The sequence below is a fragment of the Fukomys damarensis genome, unplaced genomic scaffold (assembly GCF_012274545.1).
Source record: "Fukomys damarensis isolate Sample0158 unplaced genomic scaffold, DMR_v1.0_HiC HiC_scaffold_36, whole genome shotgun sequence".
NCBI lineage: Eukaryota > Metazoa > Chordata > Mammalia > Rodentia > Bathyergidae > Fukomys > Fukomys damarensis.
The window spans coordinates 19498518-19512901 of NW_022900948.1; the positions used below are offsets into that span (position 1 = coordinate 19498518).

At 35.2% G+C, this 14384-nt stretch overlaps 1 pseudogene; it reads right to left on the minus strand.

The window, feature by feature from the left end:
• The window catches only part of LOC104855550, an 18205-nt pseudogene extending 4268 nt beyond the window's left edge, over nucleotides 1-13937 (minus strand).
• Between the last annotated feature and the right edge of the window lie 447 nt (nucleotides 13938-14384).

A 14384-nucleotide genomic window follows, 5' to 3' on the forward strand; every position in this document is an offset into this window, starting at 1 on the left:
TATCTCGAGCTCTAGGCCATAATGCACCTCTGTCTTGATGACCCAAAGTATACTCTCTCTGAATGTGTTTTTTTTAAATTCTGCCTAATAAACCTCCTTATACTTCTCACCAGTGCCCCTCAGAAATTCTTTATCTGTGCAGGAAGTCAGCAAACATACAATTTATCTGTGGGTGGGGAGAGTTGAGATTCCCATATCTTCATTGGAATACTTCCTTAAACTCTCCAACTATGCAAAATGACAGAATCATGAAGAAAAGCCTGTGTTCTTCATCGTTCTTTTCAGACTAGGATGATGACATTATGACTTAATGACTGACATTGCCATAACCGTCTTCGGACCTAGAGAGTAAGGCCATAAAATTTCAGAATTGTCAATGGTGTCCTTGACTAAAAACTCCAGTGGTAGACACCATTCTCCAGTTCTGTTACATGAAAGATGAAACACCTAACCTAATATTGATGTCCTTTAAACCACTCTCAGCACATTCCTAAGAAAGATAGCCAAAATATTTCTAATGGACTAACCATGTGAGGCACATATGAAAAAACTGAGGCAACACAAAGCAATGCACTTAGTCAATCACAGGTAGATCTTCATCATTGATTTTGAAATATAAGGTGGGAAACAGCAAAATATGGTTAGAAAAGTTTTTCCCACATTGTGAGTTGTCTCTTCATACTATTGGCCATTTCTCTTGCTGTTCACAAGCTTTTTAATAAGAAGAGATCCCAGTTGTTGATAGTTTGTGCTAGTTCATGGGCAACTGAAGTTTTGTTCATAAAATCTTTTCCTACACCAATGTATTCAAAAGTTCTACCTAACCTCTCTTCCAGCCAGTTTAGTGTTTCTGTTTTAATATTTAGATCTTTAATCCATTTCAATTTTAGTTTAGTGCATGGTGAGAGATATAGGTCTGACTTTCACCTTTGGCAAGTTGAAATCCAGTTTTCCAGTAACATTTATTAAAGAGGTTATCTTTCCTCCACTGAGGGTGTTTGGCTCCTCTGTAAAAGATGAGGTGGCTGAGTGTGTCTGGAGTTGTTTCTGCATCTTCTAATCTATTCTACTGGGCCTCAGGTCTGTTTCTTTGACAGTATCATACTGCTTTTATCACAGTAGTTTTGTAATATAGTTTCAAGTTGGGGATTGTGATACCACTTACTTTCTCTTTATTGCTTAAAATTGTTTTTGTTATTCTAGGTTTCTTCATGTTACAAATGAATTTTGGGATTGTTTTCTCAATGTCTGTAAAGTATGCTGCTGGGATTCCAATTGGGGTTGCATTGAATTGATATAGCAGTTTTGGAAGTATGGTCATTTTCAATATATTGATTCTTTCTACTCAGGAACAAGGGATATCTTTCCATTTTATGATATGCTCTTTGATCTCTTTTTTTTCAGAGTGCTGTACTTTTCAGAGTAGAGGTGTTTCATTTTTTTGTCAGGTTGATTCTTAGGTATTTCAAACTTTTGGATGCTATTGTGATAGGAATTCATTGCCCCATTTCTCTCTCAGGGAGTCTGTTTTTCATGTACAGGAAAGCTATTGATTTTTGTGTATTAACCTTGTATCCAGCTACTTTACTGAATTTGGTTATTAAGTATAGAAGGCTTTTGGTGGAGTTCTTGGGGTCTTTTATATAGAGTATCATGTCATCTGCAAATAATGACAATTTGACTTCTTCATTGCCTATTTTATTCCTTTTATTTCTGTCTCTTGTCTAATTGCTGTGGTTAAAGTTTCCAAAACTATAGTAAAAAGAAGTGGTCATAGTGGAATCCTTATCTTGCTCCAGAATTTAGCATGAAGTTTTTGACCATTTAGAATAATATTGGCTGTTGGTTTTTCATAGGTGGTTTTTATCAGATTAAGGTAGAGACCATCTATTCCAATTTTATTTAGGGTTTTATCATGAATGAATGTTGGATTTTGTCAAATGCTTTTTCTGCATCTACTGAGAGCACCATATGGTTTTTAATCCTTGACTCTGTTGATATGGTGATTATATTTATTATTAATTTACATTTACTATTAATATGGAGATTACATTTATCGATTTGTGTATGTTGAACCATCCATGCCTGCAGCCCTGGGATGAATCCCACTTTAACAGGGTGAATGATCTTCTTGATGATCTTCTGCATTCTATTTGCAAGTATCTTATTAAGGATTTCTGCATCTATGTTCATTAGTGAGATTGGCCTATAGTTCTGTTTTTTGGTTGGGTCCTTCTCTGCTTTGGGGATAAAGGTGATGCTTGCTTCCAGGGATGAATTTGTGAGTATTGCTTCCCTTTCAATTTCATTGAAGAGTTTAAACAGTAGTGGCAATAGTTGCTCTTTAAATGCCTTGGAGAATTCAGCAGTGCATCCATCAGGGCCCAGACTTTTCTTAGTTGGTAAGTTTTTAATTATGCTTTCAATTTCATTGATTGATATTGGGTCATTTAGAATTTTTAGATCAACTTTGGTAATTCAGGTAATTCTAACAATTTGTTCATTTCTTCTCTATTTTCCATCTTATTGGCATAAAGATTTTGAAGTAGGTATTGATGATCCTCTAGATTTCTGCTGGATCCATTGCAACTTCACCCTTTTCTTTCCTAATTGCACAGATTTGGGCCTTTTCTTTCTTTCTTTCTTTCTTTCTTTTTTTTTTTTTTTTGATAAGGTTGGCTAAGAGTTGGTCAATTTTATTTATTCTTTCAAAGAACCAACTCTTGGCTTCATTGATTTTTTTATATTGTTCTTTTAATCTCCATTGCCTTGATTTCTGCTTTAATCTTTATAATTTCCTCCCTTGTGTGAGCTCTAAGATTGTCCTGCTCTTCTTTTTCTAGAAGCTTGAGGTTCAGCATCAGGTTGTATCATTGCACTAACTCTGTTTTCCTAATGTGTCTATTCAGTACTATGAATTTCCCTTGTAAGACTGCTTTCATTGTGTCTCCTTGATTGTGATATATTGTATTTGATTGTCACTTAATTGAAGGAACTGTCTGATTTTTCCCCTCTAATATCCTCTGTGACTCATTGTTTATTCAGAAGTTTGTTGTTCAATTTCCATGTGTCTGTGAAATTCTTGCAGTTTCTTCTGCTATTGATCTCCAAATTCATCACACTATTGTCTAATAATATACAGGGGATAACTTCAATTCCTTTGCACTTACTTGGATATGTTTTATGAACAAGTATGTGGTTTATTTTGGAAAATGATGAATGTAAAGCTGAAAAGGATGTGTATTCTGATTTTGTAGCACAGAACACTCTGTTAATTTCATCTGTTCAAGAGTTTGATTGAACTTTAGCATTTTGTTGTTTATTTTCTGTCCAGTTGATCTATTTGTGACAGTGGGGTATTGGAGTACCCCATTATATTGTTAGTGCTTCTTTGATTTTTCATGTCCATTAGTATTTGTTTTATATAGTTGGCCACACTAGTGTTTGGTACATATATATTAATGATTGTTATCTCTTCCTCTTGGGTTGTTCCCTTTACAAGGATGTAGTGTCCTTTTTTGACTCTCTTAATTAGTGTTGGTTTCAAATCCATTTGACATGCAAAGAGGATAGCTACTCGTGCTTTTGGGGGCGTTCCTGTTGCATGGAGTATTGTTTTCCACCGTTTAGCTTTCAGTCTACTAATTGCTTTCTGAATTAAGTGTGTTTCTTTTGGGTCTTGCTTCTCCCATTCTGCCAATCTATTTTTATGATTGGTGAATTGAGAGTATTAACATTGATGGATATAACTGATATGTATTGACGTATCCTTGTCATGACTTTTTCTTTTTGTTGAGCTCTCCCCCTTTGCATTTAATTTCTTGTCATGACCAATGGATTAATTCTGCTGGACTTCCTGGGGTTGTAATCTTCATTGTCATTTCAAATTTTTTGGAGTGTTGGTTTGGTATTTATGAAGTTCCTAAGGTACTCTTTGTCACAAATGTATCTTACTTCTCTGTCATTTTGAAAGATAGTTTTGCAGGGTACATCAATGTGGATTAGAGGCTGCTTTCCTTTAGGGCTTGAAATACATCACTCCATGCTCTGCTTTCATTAAGGGTTTGTGTTGAGAAGTCTGCTGTGATTCTGATGGGCTTTCCTTTGTATGTGATTTGTTCCTTTTCTCTGCTTGTAGAATTTTGTTCTTCTGTTGGGTTTTGGGAATCTTGACTATTATATGCTGATGTGTATATTTTTCTATCACAGCTAATTTGAGTCCTAAATGCCTCACTCATCTGTATGTCAAAATGGTTTCCCCTACTTGGGAAGTTTTCTGCCATTACTTCTATGAATTTTTTTAATGTAGTCTGCACTCTCTCCTGTTTCTTTATTAACTCTGATAAAGTCTTACATTCTTCTTTGCATCATCTATCACCTATTGAACTGGTTTCTCATGGTCCCTTACTATTTTTAAGAAATGTTTCTTTACCTGGCCACTAATTGCAATCCTATTGTCTATATCTGAAATTCTGTCTTCATATTGGGTCATTCTGCTACATAAGCTTTCATTGGGGCTTTTAATGTCCTGGAAATATGTTTGCATCTGTTTTATGGATTCCATTTGTTTCTTATATTGGGATTCCATCATATTTCTCAGCTCCTCTATTTTTTTATCTGTGTCCACTCTGGATGTATTAATCATTTCTTGCACTATGGGAACAATTTCTGTTGTTATCAGTTCAAGCAGTCCAGGTGGTTGAGTATAAGATTGTTCCATCTGGTTTGCCTTTGGGGTTGTCTTAGGCTATCTGGGTGTCTGGTTTTGGAACTTGTTTCTGCGTCTTGTCATTTCAACAGATGCAGCCTGCTGTGCCTTTATTGAGACAACTTTTTGCTCACCCAGAAAGTCACCAAGAGGTTTTTTTCTCTGCTGTTTTCCAAAACAATAATTCTTGGGTTCAAATCACTGATTGTATGGGGCAAGCCTCTTACTGAAGCTTGTGCACCTGTATAGCTCCTTCCTGTGCTTCTGAGGAAGGTGGTGGAACCACTGAGCTAAATCCCTGGCCTTGTTTCTGCATCTTCTTGTTTCTGCCTTGGCTGGGCAGGTTTACCTCAGCCTCTGGCAGTGGGGTGGATCCCTGGCTGGGATCTTCCTGCAGCCATGTTGGTCTAGACCACAGTGCTTCTCCTCAGGATCTGTGCACACTCACTGATGTTATGGGGTGTGCCTCTGATTCAGGATCTTGTACCTTTACATAATGTATTTTGGTTCTTATTTTCCCCAGTACCCTGCCCTCTCTTCACGCCCTCCATCCTATGTATTTACAAAGACTTTGTTTACATGTTTTTCTATTTGTTGTATTTTTCTTTTCCTTTTTTTACCTTTCCCCTACTCCTCCTATTTCCCCTACTTCTTTAGACTGTTTCTTCCTATTACACAATACCAATTGTATATATTTGATTCTTATTCACACTTTTAGTTTTTCATACAAGTGAAACTATTTAGTATTTATGCATGTGTGTCCCATTAATTTAACTTAAGAGTATGCCTCAAAAAAAAAAAAAAAGAGTATGGCCTCAATGTGGATCCACTTAGCTATAAATATCTCTAGTTTCTCATTCTTTACAGCTGAGGAGTACTCCATTTTATCTAAAAACACAAACTCATTTCTTTATCCAGTCTCCAATTGATGGGCACTTGGGCTGTTTCCAAATGTTAGCTATTACAAACTGTGCCACTACAAAAATGGGTGAGCATATATCACTGTGGTATGATTCTTTAATTCTTTTGGGAATATATGCAGCAGAGGAATAGCTGGGACAAATGGAGCTTCTAATCCTAGTTGTTTGAGGTATCTTCATATTGATTTCCACAGTGGTTGCATCAGTCTGCACACCCACCAACAATGAAGAAGGGTTCCTATCTCCCCACAACCTTGCCAGCATATGTCATTGGTTGATTTCTTGATAGCAGCCATTCTTTCTGAGGTGAGATGGAATCTGTATCTCTCAGATGATGTTGAATATTTTTTCATAATGCTTATTTGAGAAATATCTGTTCATTTCAGCATGTCCATTTTTTAATTGGGTCTTTATGTTTGGTGGATCTGATTTTTTATTCTAGATAGTAGAACTTTGTCTAAAGAACAGCTGGTAAGCTTTTTTTCCTCACTGTGGGTTGTCTCTTAGCTCTGCTGGTATTTTTCTGGCAGTGCAGAAGCTTTATGAAAAGATGAGATACCAGTTGTTGATTATTTTGCTAGTTCCTGTGCTACTGAAGATTTGTTCATAAAGGCTTTTCCTATGTCAATGTCTTCAAGCGTTCTTCCTAACATCTTCCAGCAAGTTTAGTGTTTCTGTTTTAATATTTAGATCTTTAATTCACTTGGAATTTAGTTTAGTGCATGATGAAAGATATTGATCTAGTTTTAATCTTTGGCAAGTTGAAATCTAATTTTTCCAACACCATTTATTGAATAGGCTATCTTTTATCCAGTGAGGATGATTGGCTCCTTTGTCAAAGATGAGGTAGCTGAGTATGTCTGGAGTTGTTTCTGCATCTTCTTTTTTTTTTTTAACCAGTTATCAAACTCAGGACCTTGTGCTTCTGAGGAAGGTGGTGGAACCACTGAGCTAAATCCCTGGCCTTGTTTCTTTTTTTTCTAATCTATTCCACTGATCTTCAGGTCTGTTTCTTTGCCAGTACCATGCTGTTTTTATCACAGTGGCTTTGTAGTATAGTTTTAAATTGGGGATTGTGATGTCCCCTGCCATATCTGTTGCTTAGAATTTCTTTTGCTATTCTAGGTCTCTTCTGATTCCAAATTGATTTTTGTATTGTTTTCTCTACTTCTGTGACATATACTCTTGGGATTTCAATTGGGATTACATTGAATTTGTATAATAGTTTTGGAAATATGGCCATTTTCACCATGTTATTTCCTTCCATTTTCTGATATCCTTTTCAATCTCTTTCTTCAGAGTTTTATAGTTCTCAATGTAGAGTTCTTTTGATTCCTATGTTAAATTCATTCCTAGATATTTCACTTTTTTGGATGCTATTGTGAAAGGGATTGTTTTCCTAATTTCATTCTCAGTGAGTCTGTTATTTTTGTACAAGAAGGCAATTGATTTTTGAGTGTTTACCTTGTATCCAGCTACTCTACTCAATCTCTCAATGAAGTCTAGAAGTTTTTTTGGCAGAGTTCTTTGTGACTTCTATGTAGAATATCATATCAATAAATAATGGCAGTGTAACTTCTTCCTTTTCTATTTTTATTTCTTTTATTTTTGTCTCTTGTCTAAGCTTTGGCTAATGTTTCCAAAATTATATTGAACAGGAGTGGTGACAGTGGACATCATTGCCTTGTTCCTGATTTTGCTTGAAGGTTTTTAGTTGTTTACCATTTAGTGTGATGCTTGCTGTTGGTTTTTCATAGATATGCTTTCCTACTCTTTAGAAACACATGATTGTATGTACCACTTGTGCACAGCTAACTGAAATGTGAGAAATAATTAGGTTAAGGGGAACAAAACTAAACAAAAGAAGTAGATTATATATGCCCTCTATTTCTAATCCTGCATATTAAAAGTGCTTTGAATGAATTAAAAAGTTATTTAAAGATTTGAAATTTGTGCTTTTAAGTTTTGAGTTTTAATTAACAATATCAATTATATATATATTTATAAGGTACAATATGGTATATAAATACAGTTCTATTTTCTTTGTGGGGAAATATTTAACATCTAGACTTTTAACAGTTTTGAAAGAAGCAATATGTTATGATTATAACCATGATTATGATTTTTATGCTGTGAAAAAGATAATAAAATCTTCCTCCTGCATTACTGAAGTTTTGTATACTTTGATTAACATTTTCCATTTCCCAAACCCATCTGTCTCAAAATTCTATGTCTTTGTCTTAATATAAAAAGTAGTGGAGCCTATGGAAAGAAGACATACGAATGCATGCATTTGGTCATGAAAGATCAAGTAAAACTACTATTTTAATGGACAAAAACAAGTTACTCTAGAATGTGCAGATTTTATATAATATATTTGTAAACTTTGTAAGAAAGATAAATAAGGTTACAACTTCTACCACCAAATTTGGGGACAAGAAATTTGAAGTTCATAGAACTCACTTAAAATAAATAGGTAGGTAAATAAGGAAATGAAAAAGCTCTGGTCAATCATCCTGCAGAGGAGATTGTGTGAAGCAAGGTGAAAATACTCAGTTTCTAGGTGACTTTACAACAACATTGATGCATCAGCCAGGGAGAAAAGTATCAAATGAAAATGAAAAACAGAATTATATAACCTCCCTATTTTTTCATCCAAATGAGCCAAATGACTACCATTATTGTAACAGCCTATCTAATAATTCAGAGATATTTCCATTATAGGCAATTTAATATAGCCATTTAAAATTTTAGCACATCAGTGGTTTGCACATGTTGCTTATCTTGTTAAAATCCTGAGTATATCTTTGTCATCCTCAAAACAAAAAAATTTACTACTTAGATTACTGCTATTTTTTAAAATTAAAAATTTACAATGAATAATAACACTAATGCTTCTATAGCAGCAAGGCATATATTTTAAGATATAAAGAATTTACTTGAATAGGAAAGTACTACTGTATTATGTTTAAGTACTGTTAGATAAGAAAAATTCAGACCCATTCTACAATGAAATACATTATCTCGATTAAATATGGTGATGAGAAAAATGATGATGATGATGACGACAATATTTTTTTTACCAGTGTTTATTGTTTATTGTAGTCAGGTATTATTATAATCAATTTGCATATATAACCCCTTTAAATCTCACCATAACATTATGAAATAATCATATACAGTATTATTTACATGATTAAGAAACACTAAAGTTGAGAAGTTATAACTCAGTGATTGCCCAAATTCCCTCAACCACATGAGATGAAGCCAGAAATACAAGTCTTTGCTATCTAAATTCAAAGCCAATGACTTTTGATATTATGGTGGTCACAGTCTAACATATTATGCATTATATTTTACTGAAGCAAAGATACTTGGTAAGAAATAAGTAATGAAAGAAATAGGTTATATAATAGAACTTCAAAGGCACTGTAAACAGAATATTATGGTTGTTTAAACTGAAGTTTAAGTGGATGAAAGAAGCAAATTACCTTAGGATGGCTTAGGAGAAAATATATAGCTTCCTCAAAATAGTCTAAATCCACTTTCTTCAGTTTGGAAGGCAGGTCTTCATAGGCATAGTAAGTCAAGGCCAAGGAAGCAAAGCCATGACTAGCCAGTAGGCTGTCCCAGAATTCAATTAGTCCACCAGTAGAGCCAAACAAATCAATTGCCCCTGGGAAACGGCCCTCTCCTGAAAAAGAATATAAATGGACTATATATGAAAAGATGGTGAGGGAAACATAGGTAAAAATAGGAATACACCAGGAAGAATTGCACTAGGTATACAGAATTAATGAATAATTTCAAATAGAATCTCAAATATGGGGCACAACTAATGCTTAGTTAATGTTATGTTATAAGATACACAACATCTAGAAGTTTTGGGGAAGCTAGTCTCTAACATGTTAAACCCTGCAGCCATGAAGAATGGGGCTCATCTCTATAGTCTTAGATTAAAGAATATCAAAGAATTGGATGAGGGTTTCTAACATATATAAGGTATATGAATAGGGTTCAGGATATCTATAAAGGCCTTAAATTACACATGCACACACACATACATGCATCTTACTGATATAAAGTGCTATAATTTGCATCTTGAATGTCCCATTGGGGCCTAATTGTTAGATTTAAACCCTAGATGATATTATTGGGAAGTGATCGAACCTGTAAGGGGTAGGACTTAGTGTGAGTCTCCAGATACTTAGCTTTGCCATCATAGTGACTCTTCAGCTCATTACCTTTCTTTTCTTTTGCTTTATGGCCAGTAGGTGAGCAAATTTGCTCCGTCACACAGTTCTGCTGAATTGTGCCGCTTTTCCCAAAGCAAAGGAGCCAGGTTCATGGACTAAAACCTTGAAAACTGTGAGTCAGTTTCTCTTTATAAGTTTTCTCTTTATAAACTTCTTTCTTTTTGTATTTTCTCTTTATAAATTGATTATCTCAGTCATGTATTACATAATGAAAAGATGGCTGATATAGGAAGTAGTTCAACAGATTTAACTGGGCTCTAAAAGAAGATAATGCATCAATTATCTTTGATGATTACTTTGGCTAAAACTCTGATTTAATACCACTACATAATAGGAAGAAAAGGGCTAAAGTTGTAGAGAAAGTGGGAAGAGTAAGGGAAAGGGAATAAGGGAAAAGAAAAAATATGAAAAAAATGGAAATAGAGTGTTTGTAAATGGGGAAGGGGGGAAGTGAGGGCAGGGACAAGGGGAAAAAATGAGAACCAAGACCTGTCATGTGAAGGTACAGGATCCCAGTAATGAATGTAACTGTATTGTGTACCTAAAATGTACCAATAAACTCAATAAAAAGAAAAAAATACCACTACATTGCACTCACATGATTATACAGTGATGAAATTCTCCTTGTAAGTAGATATAAATGATAAGCTCTTTTATCTGAGAATACTTTCTATTCTTTGAAATATAATATATAGTAAAAAATAATAGGGATGAGCAGAGTATCACTCTCCAGTCACTTACTGTAGTTATTGTAGGTGACTTATTTCCACAATAAATCAGAGCTCATAAACTAAAATAAATATATGGTGAAATTATTGAGAGTATTCAAGTATACATAACTAGCTAATGACTGGCCCCATTTGTGTTTATCTGAGAGATTTGATTTTTGATGATGATAGGGGGCTTTTTCAAAAGAGTTCTATTGACTTTCAAAAAAGAAATATAAAATGATACTTAATATATCTTAGTTTAAAAATACCATTTGAGGAAATGAGTAAGGATGTTTTGTATCTTCTGATTAACAGAAATGGAATGCATATTTAAGATTGTGAGTCCTTTATCTAGAAAGACTGTTACATATAAGAAATATTTTGATGTTTCATTCAACTCTTCTTGACCCCACAGAATATTTTCTTATTTTCCCACAAAATAAATTCCTGAAACACAATTCAGCATATGCAGTGTAGTAAGGTGTTCACAAAGTGCATACACTAAACTGGAGTATCTTCCTAAACTGAGAATCCAGCACCAATCTAATTGTGTTTATAAGGGTAAAACATTTTTAAAAACTGCTTTTGTGCTACTTCTTTTGGGTCTCTACAAACAAAAATGCAATCTATATGATAACTATTAGGCCTTCTAATCTCACATTCATCCAAACAAGTGTCAACAATGGAGAATTTGGAAAGGCAAGTGGTTATTCCTCCTACATTTGTAACTCTCAGTTCTACAAGTGAACTGTTATATATGAATATAAATACATAAATAAATAATAGATGGATGATAGGTAGATTACATCCAGAGGAGGAAATGATTTTGTGCCAGACCAAAGTATTTGTCTGAAGAATGGGAACTCAGACAGATCTGAAATCTAGGCCCTCTGAATTATTCTGTGAAATTATCTTTCTTTCACTTATGCTCACAGTGTATCTGGCCGATAAATGTTTCAAACTTCTTAACAGTGTGTAGAAATCACATAGGGAAATAAATGAGTGTTCTGGCCAGTATTTCCATAAGGAAGCATGGTTCGTTATCTTGTGTGTGGAATGTTCTCTGAATAGGTAATATATATCCAGAGATGAAGTGTCTACGAATCCTATGAGTTTGTTGCAAACTTGCAGTCAATCACATCACCAGCTTGCCATGAAAACAATGCAGTAGTACACATTGAAATTGAAGTTCATGGTTTCTACGATATTGAGATGTATCTTCCAATAGCCAGGATACACTGCAGACAAACAACCTGAATCCAAGGCTTTGGAAATCACATGATGTAGAGACTCAATTATCCCTCTATATATTTATAGCATTACACAAGCTCCCAAATTATTGTAGTAAAACTTGAGTTAGATCAGAATATTACAATGTGCAAGTTCCAATCAAAGTAAAGCTTCACAACATTGGCATAGGAAAAGACATTATGAAGAAATCCTCAGCAGCACGGGAACTAGCAGAAAGAATCAACAAATGGGATCTCATCTTATTAAAAAGCTTCTGCACTGCAAAAGAAATCATCAACAGAACTAAAAGACAACCTACAATATGGGAAAAAAATTAACCAGCTGCTCCTCAGACAAAGGACTATTATCTAGAATATATAAAGAACTCAAAAAAATCAGCCCCCCCAAATATAAAGACCCAATTCAAAACTGGGCATCTGAAATGAACAGACATTTCTCAGACAAAGAAGTAAAAAGCAGCAAGTAAATATATGAAAAAATGTTCCACATCACTGGTCATTCGAGAGATGCAGATGAAAACAACACAGATTCTACCTTGCCCCACAAAGAATGGCTGCTATCAAGAAATCAATGAATAACGAATGTTGACGGGGTTGTGGAGAGAAAGGAACCCTTCTCCATTTTTGGTGGGAGTGCAGACTGGTGCAACCACTATGGAAATCAATATGGAGATACCTCAAAGAGCTGGGACTAGAGGTTCCATTTGACCCAGCTATTCCTCTGCTGGGTATCTTTCTAAAATAATTAAAAGAATTATATCACAATGATATATGTGCACCTATGTTTATAGCAGCACAGTTTGTAATAGCTAAAACTTTGAAACAGCCCATTTGCCTATCAGTTGGAGACTGGATCAAGAAGATGTGGTTTTTCTATAAAATGGAATACTACTCAGCCACAAAGAATGAGAAATTAGATTCATTCATAGGAAAATGGATACATATTGAAGATATACTCCTAAGTGAAATGAATAAGTCACACATATGTAAATACCTAATGGTTTCTCTGGTGTGAAAAAGTATAATGGTATATAAGATCCTAATGACATAATTGACAGTGTTAAATAGGAAGAAAAGGGATAAAGGTGTAGGGAAAGTGGGAAGGGTAGGAGAAAGGTAATAAGGGAAAAGAAAAAACATGAGAAAATTAAAAAATTGAAATAAAGTAACTGTAAATAGGGAAGGGAGGAGGGGGGAAAGGGAAGGCAGCAACAAGGGGAAAAAATGGGTACCAAGACCTGTCATGTAAAGGTACAAGATCTCAGTGATGAATGTAACTGTACTGTATACCTAAAATGTACCAATAAACTCAATGAGAGAGAAAAGAAATAAAGTTTCACTCTAAGAAAGTTGAGCAATATGTATTAGGCACATTTAAGATAAAATTTTAGAGCGATTAATCATTTAAAAGAGGAAAACACAGGATAACAATAAGCAGAATCATTCAGTCACCTGGAGGAATAAAGAAGGCTCCCCAAAATGGGGAGGGGAGGAGGGGTGAAGGGAGGGCAGAGACAAGGGGAAAAAATGAGAACCAAGAACTGTCATGTGAAGTACAGGATCCCATTAATGAATGCAACTGTATTGTGGACCTAGATTGTACCAATGAACTCAATAAAAAGAGGAAAAAAAAAAAAAAAGAGGACTCCCCGGAGGAGGCCTTCCTTCACCTGAATCCGTGTGACACCAGGTGCCGCATACCACCTTTCCAAGGTCACACTGGCAATTGGATCAATGGACAATTCATGTCTTATTGGAGGACGTGGTTCACAGACTTTTAATTGGACCTGGAATGGGCTATTCATCACATCTTTTTTTATCAGTCTTGTTAACAGCTTTTCAGGTTTCAAGGACCAGAATAGTCCCGTGGGGTGGACTCCCGCGTAGTCACCTCCAAGTGCAGCGTCACGCTCCAAGTCTACCTCACCAGCTTCATTGGCCTTATAGTAGGCCTGAGAACAAAACAGGTTCCCCTTTTCATGGCTCAGTGATGCCTGTAGGCTCACCACCTTGAAAGGACTCAGGCCTGTAACTCGGATATGCACGGGCTCACCAGCAAGTGCACTCAGAGGAGTAGCCATCAGCTGATCCATTTTGCAGTGTGGTGCATCGAATGAGTCCTCAGGAATGTCTTTAATAAAATCTCAGAAAAGAAAAAAATAAGGATTAATGGAATACATAATGATTAGTTAATGAATTATAAAATGGAAGTTAATATCAATCAACCAGGATTGAGGAAGTAGCAGTTCAAATGCCCCAGAATCATGTCAGTATATCAAGGACAATAGTACAATCTGTCATGTGGAACTGGAAAAATCACATGCAATGGAGACTAGGGCTGAGATGTGGGGCTGAAAACAGGGTACTTTAGTGAACATCTCTCTACATATGGAACACTTGACCCCACTACTAATCACCTCCCTCTGTCCTGTAATCACATTACAGAGCTTTAAGACTGCACCACCAACAGAGCAATAAAAACAAGAATCTTTTCAAGAGAATGAATTTGGAAAGAACTAGGCTGATGTGTGTATTCTTTC